Raw genomic sequence first — 25643 nt, 5'->3', positions numbered from 1 at the left:
GAGTGTTTTCTATCCAAATCTACAAATTATATGCATATCCTAGCTTCTGAGTTTGAGTAGGAGGCCGTTTAAAATGGGTACGTATTTTTTTCAAAATTCGCAATGGCCTTAAGGTGCGTCAAGAGGTTAACACTTTTTTGGTTACTACATGATTCCATATGTGTTATTTCATAGTTTTGATGTCTTCACTATTATTCTACAATGTAGAAAATAGTAGAAATAAAGAAACCTGGCACCATCCCTATGGTGAAGCATAGTGGTGGCAGCATCATGTTTTGGGGATGTTTTTCAGAGGCAGGGACTGGGAGACTAGTCAGGATTGAGGCAAATATGAACGGAGTAAAGTACAGAAATGAAAACCTGCTCCAGAGCGCTCAGGACCACAGAGTGGGGCGAAGGTTCACCTTCCAACAGGACAACAACCCTAAGCACAAAATCACTTCCAAAAATGCTTCAACAAAGTACTGAGTAAAGGGTCTGAATACTTATGGAAATGTGCTATTTCACTTTTTGGGGGGGGGCAAAAAATGTTAACCTGTTTTTGCTTTGACATTATGGGGTATTGTGTGTAGATTGATTAGGGAAAAAACACAATTTAATCAATTTTAGAATAAGGCTGTTACGTATCAAAATGTGGAAAAAGTCAAGGGGTCTGAATACTTTCCGAAGGCACTGTATGTGGCACTTATTCAAATAAAATGTTCCACCTACTTTACAGGTTGCTGTCAATGTGGACCCCAATAACTCTTAAGACTCAATTTAATTAAACCACACTGTTAATTAAACCAACTTGGTTGAGATAAAAAAAAAAGCTCTAAAACTCATGGCCTGCATCTCAAATTGCACCTTATTCCCTATATAGTGCACTACTTTTGACCGGAGCCTTATGGGTACTGGTCAAAAGTAGTACACTTTTTATATGGAATAGAGTGCCATTTGAGACAAATCCATACACTCAACAGGGACTGGTTGGGATGAGAACAACAACAGACATTCAGTCCCATGGTACCTCTGTGACCTTTTCTCGAGAGGGAACATCTTTGCCGAGAGCCCCAGGAGGATCCTATTTTGGAGGACTCCCGTGGCTTGCCCATCTCTCTGACAAGACTCATCGTTCCCCTCAATAACCCCACACGGCTCACTGATTCTCTCTACTCAAAGCACGTCCAGTCAGTGCACTCTATCTCCTCTCACTCAACAGGAATGGCTACTGGAGGTGGATTGTAAAGGTACAAACATGAAAAAAAACAGCACACCAGTAAAGACAGATGACCATTCTTGACTTTGTTCAAGGTCAATTGTCTGCCTTTACTAGTGTGCTGTTTTTCATGTTATGTACAGTTCCATGTCTTCACTATTATTCTACAATGTAGAAAATAGTACAAATAAAGAAAAGCCCTTGAATGAGTAGGTGTGTCCAAACGTTTGACTGGTACTGTAAATCTATACTGGCATATCAAGAAGCTGATTAAACAGCATGATCATTACACAGGTGTACCTTGTGATGGGGACAATAAAAGACAACTGCCATTTTGTCACACATCCCAATGCCACTGATGCCTCAGAGCTGTTGCCAGAGAATTTAATTTCTCTACCATAACCCACCTCCAACATTTTATAGACTTTGGCAGAACGTCCAACCGGCCTCACAACCACAGACCACGTGTATGACATCGTGTTAGCGAGCGATTTGCTGATGTCAACTGTCAACGTTGTGAACAGAGTGCCCCATGGTGACGGTAGGGTTATGGTATGAGCAGGCATAAGCTACAGGCAACGAACACAATTGCATTTTATTGATGGCAATTTGAATGCAGAGATATAGTGACGAGATCCTGAGGCCCATTGTCGTGCCATTCATCCACCCCATCACCTCATGAGAAATCCATAGGTTAGGACCTAATGAATTTATTTCAATTGACTGATTTCCTTATATGAACTGTAACTCAGTAAAATCATAGAAATTGTTGCGTATACCGTAATTTCCGGACTATTAAGCGCACCTGAATATAAGCCGCACCCACTGAATTTAATTATTATTATTTATTTAACATAAATAAACCGCACATGTCTATAAGCCGCAGGTGCCTACCGGTACATTGAAACAAAGGAACTTTACACAGGCTTTAACGAAACACGGCTTGTAACAAAAATAAATAGGCTTTAACGAAATACGGCTTGTAACAAAAATAAATAGACTTTAATGTAACATGGCTTGTAACAAAACAATTTAAATTAGCAGTAAGCTTTAGTTGTCTTTTTGCACTGAGTCAATTCCTCACGCTGCTGTTTCCAACGTCTTATCATCGACTCATTAAGACCAAGTTCCCGTGCAGCAGCTCTATTTCCTTTTCCAACAGCCAGATCAATCGCCTTCAACTTGAAAGCTGCATCATATGCATTTCTCCGTGTCTTTGCCATGATGAGGGTGACAAAATGACTACCGTAATCAAAATGATGGGAAGTTTGAGAGCCCTCGATTTAATTTAAACAGTAAACAAAAAAGTTGGTCTAATGAAAGCTTCATGCCGCCAAAAAACTGAGCACGTCACAGAATGTGTTTTTTTGGAGAAAAAAATTTGAAAGCGGGAAAAATCCATATATTAGCCGCGTCATTGTTTAAGCCGCGAGGTTCAAAGCTGGGAAAAAAGTTGCGGCTTATAGTCCGGAATTTACGGTAGATGTAATTTAATTACCAGCTCTGACGAATGCCTTGAGGCCGATAAGTAAAGCTTAATAAAGAGCAGTGATACTAGGAAGAGAAGTGTGCAGGTTTCTTCTTTTTTTCTCTCAAATTAACAGCTATATAAAAAGCACTTTTTCTTTCATTCAAGTCAGTTAATTTACTGAAGTTAACATCGTAACAACTGTTTAAATATTTAGATACCTGGATAATACATAAAGACCATCTTCTAATACCAATGCCAATATTTGTTAAAAATATTTATTTTAGTTCCAAAACATGAGAATTGAAAAGATAGTTTTTTAAGTTATACAGTATAATATAATTTGCATTAAATGTAACAAATAGTTTAGGGGATAAACCAGGGTTTTCCAAACTCGGTCCTCGGGACCCCAAGGGTTGGAGTTTTGGTTTTTGCCCTAGCACTACACAGCTGATTGAAATAATCAACTAATCATCAAGCTTTGATCATTTGAATCAGCTGTGTAGTGTGAGGGCAAAAACCAAAACATTTAACCCTTGGTGTCTCGCTGTCAGTTTGGGAAACGATGGGATAGACAGTCTTCAAATATCTTAACACAATAGTCTGCATTGGTAAGGACATTAAAATAGCTTACCTCAATTATAGTAGATACACCATTAGATATAGGCCTACACTATATCCTTGAGTTCCCTTAATCCATATTCAAATGTGTAGAAAAACACTGCATAACGTTACCTTCTGATTCAGAAAACCCTTTAAAACAAACATTTATTTACACTCTAAAATGGATTAAAACAAAATATTACAATCCCAGAGATATGTCAATCATAATGTGCTGAGTGTCCAGTGCTTGCATTAGATAACTTAATGGATTGGCTTTAACCATCACACTAGTAGTCATTGTCATTCCGCAAAAACCCTCCTTTGGTAGACTCTGTTACCCATGACTCTAACAATCTTAAACCTTTTGGTAAATAGTCGTCTGAGGGTTCTTAAAGCCGACACTCTTGTTTCCTCCACCACTATGACATGAGAGACCGCGAGCTTCTCCACTACTGTCCCTCCGTGGAAGCGGAATTCCAGAGCCCATGTGTCCAGACAGGTGCTTTTAGGGTCTCCTATGTCTGCATACCTGTCCTGGTAGACCCTGAAAGGTCCAAACATGCTAGTGGGGAGGTCATCCCAACCATAGCATTCCTCCACCTTAGCGATGCACTGTGCCGTCAAAGTGTCCACGCTACAAATCCGACCGAAGACTTCCCTCAGCTGCTGCTCGTCCGTGTCCACGAAGTAGCTGTCTCCGTAGCAGTCGTATTCCTTGGCAAAGTGCTCCTTGGTGGAGGGCGACATGTGTATCATGTGACACGGTTTCCATGGCACCACCTGCTTCCTGTGTAGGCACTCCAGCAGCCAGGCAGCCCACACCACGTCGTGCTGGTCTGAAGAGATCAGGTTCTTCACATGTATGTTCTCCACAGCGGCGATCACACAGTAGGTGTCCAGTCCCGGGTTCTGGACCACAATACCGCTACATCGGGCCACTGCTTTCTCTAGCTCCGCCTTGGGGTGCGCCTCGTTACCGTCCATAACACAGAACTCCACGTCCTCGAACATGTTTGTCTCTTTGGTGACGCCAGATAGGTCCTGGGACTTGAAGTGGTTGATTACGCCGACAGACTTCTTGGGCTTGGCCGCTGCCGGCGCCTTTCACTTCTTCTTTTCGGGCTCATCATTGTCATTGATGCGGAGGTAGCGCGAGAACAACTTCCCAGACGGCTTATTGTGAAACTGATCGAGCTCAGTTAGGGTCATGCACTGGTGCCACTCTGTCCTCCCGGATCTTCTCGATTCTGGGGAAGCGTAGCGTGCAGTTGGTTTTGTACATGTCACTATTGACTATTTCTGCTGTCTTCACCTGGATGATGACCGAGTTGCACGGGTCAATATAGACTTCCGGTCTCTCCCTCCCACACAGGAAAGAGGCCAGAGGGTCGTTCTTCCGGTAGACTTTCCAGTGCTTGGCCAGCTTCAGCCCCAAGTTGTAGAGCTCCTTCACGGTGTAGCCAGAGCCGATGCTACAGAGCTTGTGGAAGACGGAGGGTTTCTCTCCAGGCTTCGGAGCTTTGGCCACCGCGACAAGGAAATGAGACATCATGCCACCTCGCCTTCCTTTTCCCCAGTAGCCTCCAACAATCAACAGGTCGGGCTCATCCATCAAGCAATCAACGTACTCCGGCTTGAGCCAGCCCTCACCTCGCTTATCGGGCTTGTAGATGGATGAGGGATCTTTCACCATGATGCCCTCCTCCCTGTTGTCAATGGCTTTGTTGAGGGGAGTTCACCACCTCTTGCATGGTTTTGGCCTCCATTTTCGGCACCACATGTATCCTCCCTTTAACAGGAGTGAAGACAGTCTGAAGGTTGTCGTGTCGCTCCTTCAACATCTCATTGCCAAACTTGTGGTTGTTCACAAGCTCGGAGTCATCCACTAGCCTCTTGAAGTGAAACTTGCTTCCTTTTTGCATGAAGGTGTCGGCGGTGGGGTTGTACACCATCATCTCCCCATCCAGGATGCAGTTGACCACATGGGGCTTGAAGACATTGTGGATGAAAGGCGTCAGGGAGCCCTCTAGCGGCAATGCACCAAATTGCTGGGTGTACTCGAAGGAGTTCCGCATGAAGTACTTGTAGACGTCGCCATCGTTGTGCAGCTGAATGTGTTCTGCATCCAGCTTGGTCTCTATGAAGAAGGTGCTGTTGCCCATCTGCTTCTCCACCTGGTGCATGTTGGCCACGGTGGCTAGCATAGGTTTGAAGGCAGAGAACAGGCCAATGGACACTTCGCTGAGGGACAGAGGGGTCATGGAGCTGCCGGCACACCTTGTTTAGGTCTGTGGTGATGTTGTAGAGCTCAGCAGCATCTGAGTGGAACACCTGGAGCACGGTCTCTTTGCTGACCCCCAGCTTCATGTCCTTCAGGATCATGCGGATAAGCCATTTCTGATCCAGTGTCATGCTCTTTGTGATAAGGTGCAGCAGGCTCTTCTTCACCAAGTCCTTCTGCTTACTGGCGTTGTTGATGTCCACCGAGTCCAGAAAGTCATTGACTTCTCTGATGGTGAGGTTGCCCTGGCTTGTGCAGCGTTTCTTCAACACAAAGTAGGCCATAAGGGCGAAGTCTCCCGCCTCCCCCTGAGATGTGTTGGGGGAGTGTGGTAATTCAACAGTTTGTTGACCTCCGGTCCTTTCTTGGGGAGACCCAAGACGTCTATGTAGAGCTTGGCTGACATGCTCTCTTTAATGCCATAGGCCATACGCTCCCTTTCGAACGGGGGCACTATGAGACGCATGGCCGGGTAGAAAGAGTCTGTGGTGGTAGGGTTGTCTTTGTGGAGAGCCGCATGGAACCTCCTCTAGGAGTTCATGAAGTCACAGAGAAACTTTGATTTGTCTGGTCGGCGTTTGGTCTTCTGTATTTTTTCAAGCGTGGTGCACAGGTGAAGAAATGGAACTTGAGCAGCGACAGAGCTCTTGGGGAGCAGCAACTTCGCTTTTTGAGGTTCCCTCCATTGTGAAAGCAAAAAATTAAAAATAAAAGAACAAACATTAATGACCTGCAGATTCTAAGGGTGGCTCTTAGTTTTCATCCAGGTGTGTATGTAATTGTTTTATTGATTGAAAAATATGATACTGTACTTTAGTAGTGTTCTACAGTGCCTACTTCATTTGCAACGTATAGTGCTGGAGCCTGTCCGTTATATGCAGCACAGTACATACAGTATAACAACATTTCCCAAATTTCCAAGTTTTGTAGCTAATGACTACTCAATAAACAAAACATAACTTGAGAAGTATGTGTTTTAAAAAGCCGTATGACCTAATCCATCACACCAGCCACGTTTAGAAACTAGTTAGTGAGAATGTACACTATACAATGCATAGCCTAAATATTTATTGAAAACATCTCAAGTTAGCTACCTATCTTACCTCAAAGCAACCAGCCAACTCGTCAGTGTCTTGCAACTCTTTGGGGATCCCTCCTCTACAACATGCTGTGACAAGCCCGGGTTATGACTGCATCACACATTTCCTGAGGAACCTGAAACAAACCAGACAGTAGTTGAATACTTGAATACTAAGCCCAGCTAGCTAGCATTGTTGTGCCAGAGGTTGTGCAATGGCACATGGAAATGCAGTTGGGGCCACTTCGGTAGGCTATGCTAGTTAGCATGCAATCTATAGACACAGCTGTTCGATACTAACGTTATATAAATTAATGTTGTCATGTTGTGTGATACGATTACAAACTCAACAAATAATGTATCAAACTACATGATTACTTCTTCTCGGTCTCAAAACAGGTGATAGGATAACATTTATTTTAACAATGTTTCTGTAAAACATTTCATTTTGATACATATTCATTGATGCAGATACAGTACATGGTCACAATACCTTTGGTTACATGTAGATAAATAATCATTAAGCAATAATCATTTTGTAAACACACCTCTATAATAGCTTTGAATTTGATCAAACTCATGTTCCAATGTCCATAAAAATTGGTTAAGTCATTTAAGTCCTGACACAGTATGCAACACACACAGATTCCTCAAGACTGTATTAACCTATATAGTCTGTAAATTCATTCAAATTCCTCACTGTGCACTGCCCTGCCTGCCCTGAATATAACACACAACATAGACCTACAATCAACCAACAGATTTACTTGAGGTCAAGAGTCCCCGCACCAAGCAAAACATGAAGATAAAGATGTATATGAACTGTGGTGCTTAAGTTACCCAAAAAGTATTGTACACTACAGATCATTGAAAGTACTGTAGACTGGAGATTGTGTGCACATACAAAACATTTGTTCTTGCTTACTCTTTACACGTATAGTGAATTCTATACACAGTACCAGTAAACAGTTTGGACGCATCTACTCATTCAAGGGTTTTTCTTTATTTTTTGCTATTTTCTACATTGTAGAATAGTGAAGACATTAACCTGTTAGGGCTAGGGGGCAGCATTGACACGGCTGGATAAAAAACATACCCGATTTAATCTGGTTACCACTCCTACTCAGTAACTAGAATATGCATATACTTATTACATATGGATAGAAAACACCCTACATTTTCTAAAACTGTTTGAATGGTGTCTGTGAGTATAACAGAACTCAAATGGCAGGTCAAAACCTGAGAGATTCCTTTACAGGAAGTGGCCTGTCTGACCATTTCTGGAACTTCTTTGCCATCTCTATCATTTACTAAGGATCTCTGCTCTAACGTGACACTTCCCACGTCGTCCATAGGCTCTCAGAGCCCGGGAAAAAAGAGAATGTCGTCATTCCAGCCCCAGGCTGAAACACATTATCGCCTTTCTCAAGTGGCCCATCAAGAGACACTAGCTTATGCGCGCGTGACCCCGACCGCCCCCGCCTTTGGGATTTTTTCCTCTGTTTGCCGAAAAGGAGATTCCCTGTCGGAATTTTATCGCTTTTCTACGAGAAAAATGACGTAAAAATTGATTTTAAACAGCGGTTGACATGCTTCGACGTACGGCAATTGAATACTTTGAATTTTATTGTCAGGAATTGCGCAAGCGCGACACTTCTTTACTATTTCGGATAGTGTCTGGAACGCAACGAACAAAACGCCGCTATTCGGATATAACGATGGATTATTTTGGACCAAACCAACATTTGTTATTGAAGTAGACGTCCTGGGTGTGCATTCTGACGAAGACAACAAAAGGTAATGACATTTTTATAATAGTAAATATGATTATGGTGAGTGCTAAACTTGCCGGGTGTCTAAATAGCGAGCCCGTGATGCCTGGGCTATATACTTAGAATATTGCAAAATGTGCTTTCACCAAAAAGCTATTTTAAAATCGGACATATCGAGTGCATAGAGGAGGTCTGTATCTATAATTCTTAAAATAATTGTTATGCTTTTTGTGAACGTTTATTGTGAGTAATTTAGTAAAATGTTAGCGAATTCCCCGTAAGTTTGCGGGGGGTATGCTAGTTCTGAACGTCACATGCTAATGTAAAAAGCTGGTTTTTGATATAAATATGAACTTGATTGAACAAAACATGCATGTATTGTATAACATAATGTCCTAGGGTTGTCATCTGATGAAGATCATCAAAGGTGAGTGCTGCATTTAGCTGTCTTCTGGGTTTTGGTGACATTATATGCTGGCTTGAAAAATGGGTGTCTGATTATTTCTGGCTTGGTACTCTGCTGACATAATCTAATGTTTTGCTTTCGTTGTAAAGCCTTTTTGAAATCGGATAGTGTGGTTAGATTAACGAGAGTCTTATCTTTAAATGGCTGTAAAATAGTCATATGTTTGAGAAATTGAAGTAATATGATTTTGAAGATTTTGAAAATCGCGCCACAGGATGGCAGTGGCTGTTACGTAGGTGGGACGAATTCGTCCCGCCGGTCCCATAGAGGTTAAACCTCTTCAGCGTCTCATCCCGTCACCGGGATCGAAATCCAGCGAAAAATCATATCGCCAATTAGCATAAAAAAAATCATAATTAAAAATAAAAAGAAATTAATATATATATATTTTTTTTATAGATACACCTCTCCTGAATCGACCCACGTCGTCCGATTTCAAAAAGGTTTTATAGGAAAAGCAAATCATTAGATTATGTTAGATGAGTCCATCGTAAAAAGCAGCTTCATAGCCATTTTCCGACCAACCACTTGCATCACATATAATCAAAAAACAGCTAAATGCAGCACTAACCTTTTACAAACTTCATCAGATGGCACCCCTAGGACATCATGTTATACAATGCATGCATTCTTTTGTTCAATAAAGGTCATATTTATATATAAAAACAGCATTTTACATCTCTGTTTGAGGTTGACTACATAATTTCCCCTCAAAAGCGTCCCGGTAAACAATGCTACATTTCCCTAAATTACTATCCTATAACGATTTTTTAAATGTATATTGTCAATCTAACATTTATAGATGAATATCTCTTGAGAACACCCGTCATACCAGATTTTAAATTAACTTTACTGGGTAATCACACTTTGCGATAAAAGGAGATGCGATACTCAGAAAATGAGCTAATATACAGAGCTCGGCGCCATCTTGGAAACAATCGCATGTCACATCTCATCTTGTATAATATTGTCAATAATCGCCTACCTTTAGTTGTCTTCATCAGAAAGCATCCCAGGTCCACAACAGATGTATTTTCGGTCAAAAAGTCCATACTTCACGTTCCATTAGCCTGATGTTGGTAGCGCGTCCTATGGCTCTCTCCAAGCGCAGGGCTGAAGTTCCGGATAAAATGCTATTCTCCCGCATGTAGGTTCGTTCAAACATGTCAAACGTTGTAAAACGTTCATCTTCAGGGCCTGTAACACCAAGAGAGCCAATAAGATTCGAGGGGGATGATGTCATGGCCTTTAAAACCGTTTCCAAAGGTGGGGGCAGACATGGCCGCCGGCGTCATAATGATGATGGCCCATCCCCTGTGACCAATTTCATACTCGTCTCATTCACTGAGTTTTGACTCTATAAGGCTCAAACCACTGTGAAAAGACTGGCGACATCTAGTGGAAGCAATAGGAAGTACTCACTGAACCATGGTTAACGGTGTTATTTATAGGGAAAGATGAGAAGTCGAGTCCACAATTCAGAATTCCACTTCCTGTTTCAATCGGTCTCGGGGTTTTGACTGCCATTTGAGTTCTGTTATACTCACAGACACCATTCAAACAGTTTTAGAAACTTTAGAGTGTTTTCTATCCATATATAATAAGTATATGCATGCCCTAGCTTCTGAGTTTGATTAGTAGGCCGTTGAAAATGGGAACGATTTTTTTTCAAAATGCGCTGTGGCGCCCCCTATCCTACGGTATCCTCAAGAGGTTTTAAGACAGTCGTGAAGAGAGCACGACAGAGCCTATTCCCCCTCAGGAGACTGAAATATTGGGCATGGGTCCTCAGAGCCTCAAAAAGTTATACAGCTGCACCATCGAGAGTATCCTGACTGGTTGCATCACTGCCTGGTATGGCAACTGCTCAGCCTCCGATCGCAAGGTACTACAAAGGGTAGTGCGTATGGCCCAGTACATCACTGGGGCCAAGCTTCCTGCCATCCAGGACCTCTATACCACGTGGTGTCAGAGGAAGGCCCTAAAAATTGTCAGACTCCAGCCACCCTAGTCATAGACTGTTCTCTCTACTACTGCATGGCAAGCGGTACCAAAGCACCATGTCTAGGTCCAAAAGGCTTCTTAACAGCTTCTACCCCCAAGCCATAAGACTCCTGAACAGCTAATCAAATGGCAACCCAGACTATATGCATTGACCCCCCCCACCTCTCTTTTACGCTGCTGCTACTCTCAGTTTTTTTATCTATGCGTAGTCACTTTAATGCTACATACATGTACATATTACCTCGACTAACCGGTGCCCCCGCACATTGACTATTGTTGTTTTACTGCTGCTCTTTAACCTTTCTAGGGTATGTGGGACGAAATCATCCCACCTACTCAACAGCCAGTGGAATCCCGTGGCGAGATATTCAAATACCTTAAAAATGCTATTACTTCAATTTCTCAAACATATGACTATTTTACACCATTTTAAAGACAAGACTCTCGTTAATCTAACCACACTGTCCGATTTCAAAAAGGCTTTACAACGAAAGCAAAACATTAGATTATGTCAGCAGACTACCCAGCCAGAAATAATCAGACACCCATTTTTCAAGCTAGCATATAATGTCACAAAAACCAAAACCACAGCTAAATGCAGCACTAATCTTTGATGATCTTCATCAGATGACACTCCTAGGACATTATGTTATACAATACATGCATGTTTTGTTCAATCAAGTTTATATTTATATCAAAAACCAGCTTTTTACATTAGCATGTGACGTTCAGAACTAGCATACCCACCGCAAACTTCCGGTGAATTTACTAAATTACTCACGATAAACGTTCACAAAAAACATAACAATTATTTTAAGAATTATAGATACAGAACTCCTTTATGCAATCGTGGTGTCCGATTTTAAAATAGCTTTTCGGCAAAAGCACATTTTGCAATATTCTGAGTAGATAGCTCGCCATCACGGGCTAGCTATTTTGACACCCACCAAGTTTGGCACTCACCAAACTCAGATTTACTATAAGAACAATTGGATTACCTTTGCTGTTCTTCGTCAGAATGCACTCCCAGGACTTCTACTTCATCCACAAATGTTGTTTTGGTTCAAAATAATCCATAGTTATGTTCAAATATCCTCTGTTTTGTTCTTGCGTTCAAGACACTATCCAAATGGTGACGCGCGGATGCGTATCGTGACAAAAAAATTCAAAATATTCCATTACCGTACTTCGAAGCATGTCAAACTCTGTTTAAAATCAATTTTTATGCGATTTTTCTCGTAAAAAAAGCGATAATATTCCAACCGGGAGACGTCCTTTCCGTTCAAAGACTCAAAATCTAAAATGGACTCTTCACGTGCACGCGCGCACCCGTCTCATTGTTCTCAGATCGACCACTTACCAAATGCGCTACTGTTTTTCAGCCATGGGCTGCAAAGTCATCATTCAACGTTCTGGCGCCTTCTGGGAGCCTATGGGAGCCTCAGAAAGTGTCACGTTACAGCAGAGATCCTTTGTTTTCAATAAAGAGAGTGTAGAAGGCCAAGAAATGGTCAGAGAGGGCACTTCCTGTACAGAATCTTCTCAGGTTTTTGCCTGCCATATGAGTTCTGTTATACTCACAGACACCATTCAAACAGTTTTAGAAACTTTAGGGTGTTTTCTATCCAAATCAAACAATTATATGCATATTCTAGTTTCTGGCCAGTATTAATAACCAGATTAAATCGGGTATGTTTTTTATCCGGATGTGAAAATACTGCCCCTTACCCTAGAGAGGTTAATGCTCTTTACTTAACTATTTTTTACCTAACACTTATTTTTCTTGCAACTGCAGTGTTGGTTAAGGGCTTGTAAGTAAGCATTTCACTGTAAGGTCTACAACCCCTGTTGTATTCTGCGCATGTGACAAATAACATTTCATTTGATTTGATATGAACTATGAAATAACACATATGGAATCATGTAGTAACCAAAAAAGTGTTAAGCAAATGAAAATATATTTTATATTTGAGATTCTTCAAAGAAGCCCTTTGCCTTGATGACAGCTTTACACACTCTTGACATTCTCTCAACCAGTTTCATGAGGTAGTCACCTGAAATGCATTTCAATTTACAGGTGTGCCTTGTTAACTTCTTGGTGACGGGGCAGTATTCAGAAATTCAGATGAATAAAGTGCCCAAATTAAACTGCCTGCTACTCGGGCCCAGAAGGTAGGATATGCATATTATTAGTAGATTTGGATAGAAAACACTCTGAAGTTTCTAAAACTGTTTGAATGATGTCTGTGAGTATAACAGAACTAGTATGCCAGGAAAAAACCTAACCAGGAAGTGGTTGTAGTTTTTCAAGTGATTCCCTATCCAACTACAGCGTCTGTGGGGTCATTTTGCACTTCCTAAGGCTGTCACTAGATGTCAACAGTCTTTAGAACCTTGTTTCATGCTTCTACTGTTACTGGGAAGAGAATAAGAGCTGTCTCAATCCTGGGACCAATGAGTTGTTTACTGCGCAGGCACGCAAGCACGTCGTTCCTTCTTTTTCCTCTGTATTGTCTGGTTGGAATATTATCGAAGATTTATGTTAAAAAGACCCTAAGGATTGATTGTAAACATCGTTTGACATGTTTTTACGAACGGTAATGGAACTATTTGACTTTTGTCTCGGGTTTTGCGCTTGCGCATCATGCCTTTGGAATAGTGATCTGAACGCGCGAACAAAACGGAGGTATTTGGACATAAGTACGGAGTTTATCAAACAAAACGAACATTTCTTGTGGAAGTAGGAGTCCTGGGAGTGCATTCCGACGAAGATCAGCAAAGGTAAGTGAAGATTTATAATACTATTTCTGAGTTTTGTTGACTCCAGAACTTGGCGGGTAATTGTATAGCTTGCTTTGATGGCTGAGCTCTGTACTCAGAATATTGAACAATGTGCTTTCGCCATAAAGCTATTTTGAAATCTGACACAGCGGTTGCATTAAGGAGAAGTGTATCTATAATTCTTTCAATAACTGTTGTAAATTTTATCAACGTTTATGATGAGTATTTTTGTAAATTGATGTGCTCATTCACCGGAAGTTTTGGAGGCAATACATTTTCTGAACATCACGTGCCAATGTAAAATGGGGTTTTTGGACATAAATATGAACTTTATCAAACAAAACATACATGTATTGTGTAACATTGAGTCCTGGGAGTGTCATCTGATGAAGATTATCAAAGGTTAGTGATTAATTTTAGCTGTATTTCTGGTTTTTGTGACGCCTCTCCTTGCTTGGAAAATGGCTGTGTGGTTTTTCTTGTTTAGGCGTTGTCCTAACATAATCTAATGTTATGCTTTCGCCGTAAAGCCTTCTTGAAATCGGACAATGTGGTTGGATTAACGAGAAGTGTATCTTTAAAATGGGATATAATAGTTGTATGTTTGAGAAATTTGAATAATGAGATTTTTGTTGTTTTGTATTTGCTGCCCTGCTATTTCACTGGCTGTTGAATAGTGTCCCAGAGAGGTTAAAAGTTAATTTGTGGAATTTCTTTCCTTCTCAATGTGTTTGAGCCAATCAGTTGTGTGGTGGCAAGGTAGGAGGGTATACAGAAGATAGCCCATATTATGGCAAGAACAGCTCAAATAAGCAAAAAGAAATGACAGTCTATCATTACTTTAAGACATGGTCAGTCAATCAGGAGAATGAAGAACTTTGAAAGTTTCTTCAAGTGCAGTCGCTAAAACCAGCAAGCGCTATGATGAAACTGGCTCTCATGAGGACCGCCACAGGAAAGGAAGACGCAAAGTTACCTCTGCTACAGAGGATAAAATCATTAGAGTTACCAGCCTCAAAAATTGCAGCCCAAAAAAATGCTTCACAGAGTTCAAGTTACAGACACATCTCAACTATTCAGAGGACACTACGTGAATCAGGCCTTCATGGTTGAATTGCTGCAAAGAAACCACTACTAAAGGACATCAATAAGAAGAAGATATACGTGCTTGGGCCAAGAAACACGTGCAATGAACATTAGACTGGTGGAAATCTGTCTTTTGGTCTGATGAGTGTCTTTGTGAGACGCAGAGTTGGTGAACGGATGATCTCCGCATGTGTGGTTCCCACGGTGAAGCATGGAGGAGGAGGTGTGATGGTGTGAGGGTGCTTTGCTGGTGACACTGTCAGTGATTTATTTAGAATTCAAGGCACACTTAACCAGCATGGCTACCACAGCATTCTGCAGCGATACGCCATCCCATCTGGTTTGCACTTAGTGGGATTATCATTTGTTTTTTTCAACAGGACAGTGACCCAACCTACCTCCAGGCTGTGTAAGAGCTATTTGACCAAGAAGGAGAGTGATGGAGTGCTGCATCAGATGACCTGGCCTCCACAATCACCCAACCTCAACCCAATTGAGATGGTTTGGGATGAGTTGGACCGCAGAGTGAAGGAAAAGCAGCCAACAAGTGCTCAGCATATGTGGGAACTCTTTCAAGACTGTTGGAAAAGCATTTCAGGTGAAGCTGGTTGAGAGAATGCCAAGAGTGTGCAAAGCTGTCATCAAGGCAAAGGATGGCTACTTTGAAGAATATAAAATATAAAATATATCTTAATTTGTTTAACACTTTTTTGGTTACTACATGATTCCATGTGTTATTTTATGGTTTTGATGTATTCATTATTTTTATACAATGTAGAAAATAGAAAAAATAAAGAAAAACCCTTGAATGAGTAGGTGTGTCCAAACTTTTGACTGGTAAAAAAAAGAGACTAGCATGGTCTTCACTCCATTTATTTATAATATAATAATAATTATAGGGTGTGCATTTGATGTAGAGACACTCGAAGGTCATACCCTGACACTGATAGAAAGTCAGATATTGTTTCATACTCCTAATGGTTAAGGTAAGAATTCGGGGTAGGGCAATCTGATCCTAGATATGTGCTTCGGGGGCAACTTCTACCTCTGAAGCAGGTTATCTGGTTTGCTAATAAATCTTTGCCCACTAGAGGGCCACCTCTCCCCCTACATGTGTGTGTGAGAGAGAGAGAGCAGCATCGTCCTGAGTCAACAGTGGTGAAGCCACCCAGGAAGTTGCAGTAGTGAAGCCAGCCAGGAAGAGATGGAGCCGCAGGATAGAGAACACACGCACGACATCTTGGTTTATCATAGGGGCACATGGCTCATTTATTTATTTTATTTAACCTTTATTTAACTAGGCAAGTCAGTTAAGAACAAATTCTTATTTACAATGACGGCCTACCCCACAAACCCGGACAACACTGGGCCAATTGTGCGCCGCCCTATGGGACTCCCAATCACAGCCAGATGTGATGTAGCCTGGATTCAAACCAGGTACTGCAGTGAGATGCAGTGTATTAGACCACTGCGCCACTCAGGAGCAGTTGCCTGACAGGGATATAGGCCTATGCTTGAGCTAAACTAACATCCACAGTCAGTCATAGCATAGGACTGCAGAGTTAGCCAGGTTCATAACAGCGGTTGTGTAACAGTGCCACAGTCAGAGAGCGAGGTAGAGTGAGCGCCGACCTAGAAGATGGTAAACAAGTGACATCAGCTACTGCTGCTGCTGCCGATGCCGTGGCATGCCTCTGCTCACTCCAGGGTGAGGGGGGAATGCAGGATAGGATTTGAAGGGGTATGTGGGGGGGTAGTATCATCTGGGACTGGCAGGTTTGTACTGCTCATCCTTCACTTAGGTACTGGATATGGAACATGTTTGGATCTTGACTTAACTGTAAGCTTCTACTGTGACTGTTATGGTTCTAATACCAGGGGAGGTATTTATCAATCCTAGATCAGCACTCTGACACGCTTTATGAATACGGACTTGCTGCATTAATTATATCCCAGAAACAGTGATGATGATCCATCCCTCATTAAAACTGTTGCGGAAAACAAGTGCCACAGACAAGTTACACAAAACTCCTAAGACAAAAATTCTATCAAACCACATGCAGTATTTTCAGAGTAGCATATAAGAATGACATTTTGGGGTCTACTTTGGGGCATATTTTCTTTTAGCCTTTTTGGGGCTTAAATATGACCTGGTACAAAATTGTGTTAAGTACGGTAAAAATACCAAGCCTCACAGATGTAGGCTCCCAGTTCTGAGAATGAGACACCTATAGGTATGTGCTGCTGGCAGTAGTTGTGTAAACAAAGATAGTGCATCGTCATTGCCAAGGCAGGTTTGATTTAATCTGTCTCTATCTGTATCTGCAGCAGCGTAACATCATACAACAGGCAGGTCAGAGATGTAATACACACCTTACACTGTGTGTGTGTGTGTGTGTGTGTGTGTGTGTGTGTGTGTGTGTGTGTGTGTGTGTGTGTGTGTGTGTGTGTGTGTGTGTGTGTGTGTGTGTCAGTGGCGTACTACAGTTTTGCGAGGCCCGCTCGCAAGGTCTGAGCAAGGAACATGACTTATGAGGTGTTCATATGCTATCTTGGGGGAAAGCGCCCCTGGACCCCAATCCCTCAAAAAAAGTATTGGGTTGAGGGCCCCCCAGAGCTCATAGTCCTGCCCACATTGCGAGGGCGTGAGGTACGCCAGTGGTGTGGGTAGTCCTGCTGTGTTTGCTTTATTCTACTGGCGGTGAGAGCCAGACAGTGCAGAGCATACTTCTACTAAATTTAGATTGACCTCCACACAATCTCTGTGTTTGTGAGCATCACTTTTGATCTCCTTGTCTTTCCACCAGATCATCTACAGATGTTGGATCTTAATTTGATCACCCTGTTGCAGGATAACTGTTCTACAATGTAGTGTATTTGAGGTTTAAAGAAGCTTCTGAAGTTTGTATTTTCCACTTTAAAATTTCTGACTTGATTTTCCCTCACAAAAAATGTATCAACCCCTACAAAAATTTCCATTAATTATAATCCACATAATAATTCACATTTCCTGTTGCTGCAGGATAATTATCCTGCTGTAGCAAACTGGTTCAAATTAAGATCCTACATCTGTATTCAGTCTGCTGTCTACCCAATGTGAATTTCAACACTCACTTTCTCTCTCACATTCACAAGTGATCGACACAGGACATGATGCTATTTGTCGACACAGGACATGATGCTATTTGTCCTTTGAATTGTACAGCACCCCGTGGTTACATCACACGGCTGGCTGGCAAGCGGCTACACAGAGAGAGATCAACAGGGTGGCCAGCTCGCCACTGCCTTGACCTTTGACCTGTTGGCTTATGGCAGCGGATAACAGTCCGGACGGGAGTGGACCAGATGAACAGATTACGCTCTGTGTCCATCCACAGGCATAGCGTTATGTCGATACTCGGAAATGGTTTGAATCCAGGAGCCAACTAGGTAGAACAAAATCTTGAGCAAGGCACTTAACCTTAATTGCTATGTAAGTCACTCTGGGTAAGAGTGTCTGCTAAAAAATGTATGTTGTTTTCTTGATATTGGAGAGGATTCCCATTTACCCTGTTGTGGCTAATTTCTGCATTACCAAATGAGAAGAGTTACAAACACACCAGTCCGAGTTAAACTACATCTTTAATACTTAAGATACTTTTGCAAAAGTACTTGACCCCCAATAATGTACTCTCTCGAATGAACCATTGAATGAGGTAATTACACAATGGCTACAGAGATCTTTTATAGCAACGATACACCCCCTTCAAAGTACATTGACAAACCACAGATACATAGTAACAATTCACAAAGGTTAAGTTTTGTATGACAGATATCCATAAAACACAGCAGACAGTAACTGCTATGTCAACCTGGTTCATTGAATAGCCCAGTATCTGGTCTCCTTAGAACCGTCCCTCCCTGGTACGGTATAGAACAAAAACACAATTTCATCCAATGGCATATATCAATTGTCAACTCTAGATACTCCCATCTCAAGCAAACCCCCTCTTGACCCTACTCCTGGACAGGCTCACTGGGGAGTGAGCCTCTAGGCCATATATTATCACAGGATAAGTGCGAGATCTAAGAGAGGACATACAAGGGTCCATTTACTGCCATAATCCTCCCCACAATAAAGAAAAGGAGGGAGTGACTTGCTCACAGACATTGTGGAGACAAGTCATTGGTTCCCCATTAATCACGCCATCCCTTCACATAGTTTAAGAATAAGTAAAGACACATTCCCATGACGACAAATCTGACCTCTCCCCTCTCTGGGCCCCAAGTGTCTGAGCCCCAGCTAAGGTAGACGTGCAACTGAAAAGACACCAGAGTCCAATGGACACTTTCTAATGACAAGTACCTCAAATAAGCATATTATACTAATAAAACATCTTAATTATCTATGTTACCCAACTAATTCTGATTCGTCCACGACAACCCTTACTCCCCTAAGGATATATCGCCAGTCAAGTGATAAGGTGGTTTAATGGTGGTTTGTACATACACTGTTAATAAGGGCACAAGGCGAGACCCAGATGCAGACACAGTAGGCAGATGGTTTGAGTCTCTGATATTTATTACAATCCAAGGGGTAGGCAAGTTCATGGACAGTCAAAAGATCAAAACCAGGTCGGAGTCCAGGAGGTACAGAGTGGCAGGGAGGCTCAAGGGCAGGGCAAGCAGAATGGTCAGGCAGGCGGGTTCAGAGTCCAGACAGGCAAGGGTCACAATCAGGGGGGGCTATCAAAACAGAGCGAAGGGAAAAAGCAGGAGAACGGGAAACAACACACTGGTTGACTTGACAAACAAGACAAACTGGCAACAAGCAGGGAACACAGGAATAAGTACCCAGGGACTTATGAGGAAAACACCTGGAGAAGGGTGGAGACAATCACAAAGTCAGGTGAAACAGATCAGGGTGTGACACTGTTACATACAAGGACCAGGGGTGGAATTTCCACATTTTGACTGTGACATATTTTCCCTTTCCAAAAACTCTTTCCCCTATACCTTTTCAGGCCTCTGGGATTTGTGGTGAGAACAGAGAACAACTGAGCACATTACAACACACACTGGAACCTGTCCCAGTCATCACAACCATGGACATGAGGTCACAGAACATCTCCCTCTTACTCAACCTACCCAAGATATCACAGGCTCTCCTTAAATGATTTGCCTAAGATTTGCCTAATCAAAGTGAATTCTTCCGCTGCTCTATGTTCGCTACATAGATCAGTCTTAAACTGCCATCATTAAAAAAAAAAAAACCTAACCCTAACCCAAAATAAGGGGTATTGTACAAAACAAAATAACCAGTGATTGGATCATAAAAGCCTGTGACAAATTTTCAAACCACTGCTTTACCCACGTGTGTTCTGGCTCTGGCCCAGCCCATCGATTTCTGGGACCAGCGCTAGCAGCGCTAGCTAACCTCATATCTGAATTCCATTCTAGAATTCGTAGGGGAGGAACTCAGAGCCAGATTCAGAAACGGGATTAAATTATTCTGGCCCGGGAGCCCCGAGTTGGCGTGTTTCGCACCGGGTGAAAATTGATTGCATTCGTTTTGGAACCGGGCTGCCTCCCAGGCGTGAGCCAGGTGCCCTACTCAAAGCCCATGGCGAAGTTGGCTCAAATGAAACGTGAAGTAATTAGCACGTGGAGTAATGAGTAGGATTATGTTTTGTCAAATGCAAACGTGATTGCTTTTGATAAAAACGCTATATCTGCCTTCCCAATGAAAACTAGTTAGAAATGTCAAACATATTGTAGCGACCCTGGTTTATTAACATGGACTTTCGACTCTGCCACTTGAGCAGGCTTTTGTGGCACAGTCGATGGCGGGCTGGACTTTGAGGGTTCAAGATGTGTTCCCTGCCTGTTTCATTACATTGGTGTTGGAAGGGATCTGACCTGCCATCCATGACAATGTGTGTGCTTGGCCAGTGACCACGTTCCTGTAAGACTGCGTCCTATGGTGTAGTGTGAGGACGCGCTCTTTGAGGGAGTTGTGTAGCGACCCATGTTTATAAGCGAAGATATCGACTTTGTCACTTGAGCATGCCTTTATGGCACAGTCGAGACGCGCTGGACAAGGCCCGCACGCTGGTGGCAGCCCGGGATGGCACTAAACAGTTCCCCATGCATTGCCAACCAACCCGGATGTAATATAATTCTGGCCACATTTTGACTCAGTGGCGCTTCTCGGTGCAGGACGTGGAAGGGGGAGGGATGCACACACTAAACAGGAACAGGAACATGAATAGGTGCATCACCGGTCACTGAGCTAGCAAGCTAAAGTTAGCTAGTTAGTCACATAAATGTACGTTCAGCCTGTTAATTATTTCTGTCCGATTTGACTTATCTTACGAAGTCAGCATGGCTTAACATAGTTTCTTTCGTTTTTGACCTCGACATTGTTCCTCGATAGGTATTTTCATAGCTATCATGCTGTCGCTGTTAGCTAGCTAATGCTAGCAGCGCTAGCTAACCTCATATCTGGATGCCTCACTCTAGTTCCCGAAAGAGAGCAGCATACTGGTAAGTCAACTTTGCTTTCAAATATTGTAATCATCTGTAAAGTTGTTTTACATGTAATCATACAAGCTAGATATATATGTTTTGTTAAAAAGCCTGTTGTCATTCATTGGTTGTTTCTTTGGGGCTAGCTAGCTAAACTATCACTAGCTAGCTAGGTGGATAATAATGTGATGTACAGTAGGCGACAGTACCGTTACAGAATTACTGAATGACAACAATATAGCCTATATAGTCACTACTAGTTGGTAAGTTGGTTGATATGGGGTGCAGTAGGCTACAGTACAACATTCCTAAATTATAACAACGTAGCCTTGTGACCAGCTAGTAGTTGGTTGATCGGTTAGGGTACAGTATACAGCAACAGTAGCCGTCCTACTGTTTTGTTATTTGTTGGGTCCCATGACTAACTTATGTTATTTTTGACATGGTAAAATAAGCTAATGGTTGTGTACACTCTCGCTACATAGAATTGTGTGGTTTGGTGGCAGATTTTTCAAAAGAAAATAGACATACACTATATCATCATCAATTCTCAATCAGATGAGGTACACAGCTAACCCATATTGAATTTCATCCATTCTTAAATGTGGATACCAATTATTGTTAATATTCCAATTCTCTAGGCTGCCCATTCCCAAACCTGAAGCCAACTGTCCCCAGCAGGAAAGACCAGGAAAAGGTGTTGGCTTAAGGTACAACTTCCTATTGAAGAAATGTAAGACAACTCAATGTCATATTTACTGACATGAATAGAAGCATATAGAAGCAATCTATCAAATGTATTTTATAAAGCCCCGTTTCCATCAGAAGTTGTCACAAAGTGCTTAAGCAGATACCCAGGTTAAAGGCAGGAACCTAGAGAGGAACCAGGCTCTGGGGGGTGGCCAGTACTCTTCTGTCTGTGCTGGTGGAGATTATAAAAGAGTACAGCCATTTAGGCCAGATTATTCTTCAAGACGTTTCAGCGTTCATAGATGACTAGCAGTGTCAAATAATAGAGGGTGCAATAGTTCAGCACCTCAGGTGTAAATGCCAGTTGGCTCTTCGTAGCTGAGCATTTAGAGGTTGAGACAGTAGGTCCGGTAGAGAGAGGCAGGATCAAACAGCGGGTCTGGGACAAGGTAGTACCTCCGGTGAGCCTTGAGCAGGTCAGGGTTCCATAGCTGCAGACAGAAATAGCAGAGACTGGATCAGCAGCACGACCAGATGGACTGGAGACAGGGAAAGCCAGGAGTCGTCAGGTCAGGTTGTCCCGAGGCATGGTCCTAGAGCTCATGTCCTAATCCTTTATTTAACTTGAGTGTAGACTAAGCCATAGAGATTTGTAACATAATTTACCGTACTTGTAAATCCAGATCTGAATATTTGAAATCCTTTTTATTGTATGCTGTTGATAGTAATTTTTTTCCAAAGCTAATCACTGAATGTCCTACTACAAGGATGTGGTCAGGTTGACACTTCTAAGTCATAATAACACAGAACACACACACATATCAGATTGCAAAGGTAAGTACAATGAGTGGGTTGCCAGACACACACACAAACGTAATTCATTTGTTGAATTGTATTTATTATGGATCCCCATTAGCTGCTGCCAAGACAACAGTTACTCTTCTTCTTGTCCAGCAAAATTAAGGCAGTTATACAATTTTAAAAAACATTACAATACATTCACAACACATTAAGTGTTCAGCTGACCTTCCCTGTAGCTCAGTTGGTAGAGCATGGTGTTTGCAACGTCAGGGTCGTGGGTTCGATTCCCACGGGGGGCCAGCACAGGAAAAAAAAAAAAAAATTATGCATTCACTACTGTAAGTCACTCTGGATAAGAGTGTCTGCTAAATGACTAAAATGTAAATGTAAATGTAAGTGTGTGCCCTCAGGCCACTACTCTACTACCATATATATATATACACAACACAAACTCCTTGTGTACGTGTGTGCACAGTGCGTATGTTATCACGTTTATGCATGTCTCTTCACAGTCCCCGCTGTTCCATAAGGTGTCTTTTTATCTGTTTTTTAAGTCTAATTTTACTGCTTGCGTGAGTTACTTGATGTGGAATAGAGTTCCATGTAGTCATGGCTCTATGTACTACTATTTTTCAGATCTGCCAACCTGCTCGGTGGGTGACAGGTAACCGTCTTTCCACCAAGCTGTTCCAGGCCTGGAGTGCCACGCTGGAACTTCCAGAGGCTTGTAGACCTGAAGCAGTGTGATGTGGTCCTGGTAATTATCAAACACACATATACACACTCAATCACTCACTCTGTCTTGTTGTATAATTATTTTAAAGTAAGAAAATTGTTCCTCTCTGTCGTCTGCTCCTGCATCTGCTACACTGGCCACAACATGTGATACAGGTAAGTATCACATGAATGTATACACACATGCACACTCTCCCACACTTGGGGCTCTATTCAATCACATCCGCTTTAGCCGACATCCACATAGCGGTTGTTTTGGCGGTGTCTGAGGTGGAACTGTGTTAGAGCTGGCAAATTCACAAGCGGCTCCTGGCATTATACCTTAAGCGGACATTGCCATTGGCTGCACGGAGTTGCATTAACAGAAATCTCATGCAGCCCTATTTACAAGTTAGAACAGTGGAATTTGAGATGTAATCTACACCTCAATTAGGCTGATCAAAATCATTAAACTAAATGATGAGGATTTCTAATTTGAGCGTCATTATTTCTATTGCTACACATTCTCGTTCTGAACTTGTAACGCGAGTAGGACGGGTGTGGTTTCGTGACAATGATCAAGAGCTGCTTCTTACCAAGGGCCTTCCCTGTGGCTCAGTTGGTAGAGCATGGGGTTTGCAACGCCAGTATAGTGTGTGCAATGCCAGGGTTGTGGGTTCGATTCCCACGGGGGGCCAGTACAAAAAAAAAATGCATGAAATTAAATGTATGCATTCACCACTGTAAGTCGCTCTGGATAAGAGCGTCTGCTAAATGACTAAAATGTAAAAAAAAAAAAAAATCAATGTTGACAGATCCAACGCAGTTATACCTCAGACACCACCAAAGCATCAGCTATGCGGGTGTCGGCTATCGCCGGTTAATGCTTGATCTGATTGAATCTAGGCCTTACACTCATTCAGTCTATTTAGTTGGATGATTATTGTCAGTTAAGAAAATTGTGCCTCTATTTTAGATCTGCCACGCCCAGTAGTTCAGCTGCAGTCACAGCAGTCTTCTGCTGTGGTAGTTAATTTACCGGCTGCACCAATGCCTACTACACTGGCCGTGAAAGGAGAAACCTTTTGGTATTCCTTGATGGATACAGGTAATTCAGAATTATATTGCGTATGCTCACTCACACCAACAGATGTACACACAGACATGTTTTGAGCTGTATACTTACTGTCACTTTGCTTCTCTCTTTCAGATCTTCCATGCACTCCACCACTGCCTGACAGCCTCACCCAGAAGTGCATACACGGGGCCTATCAGAGATGGGTGGCTGTTAAGGAAAAATAAAACATGCACACACACACACATTATCCACAATGTAAATAAGTTGTAATTACTTAATATTTGCTCCATTTTATTTTAGGATTATAGATATCTACTCCTTTATAGCCATTCTCAATATCTACATAATTACTCAAACTATCTATCAAATCAAAGTGTGATTGATAATATTGTAAAAGACTATGGCTTAATGTGTACAGTTTGAGGAAATTATGAGTGCTTTTTTTCTGAGTTGAAAAACATGCCTCGCTCACACACATTGGACCCAATGTAAATCAGTTGTAATAACTTGTTTATTTTATGTATGGTTAATTTTATTTGAGGAAAATATCTGCAATAAAGTACATTCACAGTTAAAGCAATGTCTATTTCTCAGAATACAATGTGTGTTCAGAAGGAAGTCGGCAGACCTGCAACCCTTGGACTGTGTGCAGGTTTTGTCATCTGGATATGGGGAGGAAGAGTGCAGTTTAAAGGTTTATCATTAATATTCTATAATGATTACATATTAGAACAATACATAATATTGTCCAATAGTTACTGTATTGTGATTGTTTAGTGTTTTATTTACTTAATCCTTCCAAAGGAGGGATCGAACCATGTCTCAAGCAGCAGAAAAGGTCAAATAAGGTCACCAAAATGTCCATTAGAGCTATACACGACTGGCCCCTTGTGGGTAGCCAGCACTTCTGCTTCAAAACAAGCAACTCTGCTTTTTGTTGTTGTATTTAACCTTTATTTAACTAGGCAAGTCAGTTAAGAACAAATTCTTATTTACAATGACGGCCAAACCTGGACGACGCTGGGCCAGTTGTGTGCCGCCCTATGGGACTCCCAATCACGGCCTGTTGTGATACAGCCTGCACCAATTAATGATAACATTAGTATGATCTAATGT

At 42.0% G+C, this 25643-nt stretch overlaps 1 long non-coding RNA gene and 1 pseudogene across 4 annotated transcripts; one reads left to right on the top strand and one right to left on the bottom strand.

The window, feature by feature from the left end:
- Window positions 1-3556: 3556 nt before the first annotated feature.
- On the bottom strand, window positions 3557-6199 carry LOC106574368 (DNA ligase 4-like; annotated as a pseudogene).
- A 14741-nt stretch (window positions 6200-20940) lies between these two features.
- Window positions 20941-25103, top strand: LOC106574340 (uncharacterized). 4 transcript variants are annotated; one of them, XR_001321519.2, is made up of 5 exons: window positions 20941-21262; window positions 21886-21954; window positions 23372-23626; window positions 24426-24557; window positions 24660-25103. It is a non-coding gene; the product is annotated as an uncharacterized lncRNA (long non-coding RNA). The 4 variants fall into 4 exon arrangements; XR_006759794.1 differs by having other exon boundaries at window positions 21886-21977; XR_001321517.2 differs by having other exon boundaries at window positions 20943-21262; window positions 23372-23492.
- Window positions 25104-25643: the final 540 nt, after the last annotated feature.

Source organism: Salmo salar, chromosome ssa16 (assembly GCF_905237065.1).
Source record: "Salmo salar chromosome ssa16, Ssal_v3.1, whole genome shotgun sequence".
Lineage (NCBI taxonomy): Eukaryota > Metazoa > Chordata > Actinopteri > Salmoniformes > Salmonidae > Salmo > Salmo salar.
Note: the sequence above shows the minus strand (reverse complement) of the source record. Positions and strands in the feature narration are given on the sequence as shown.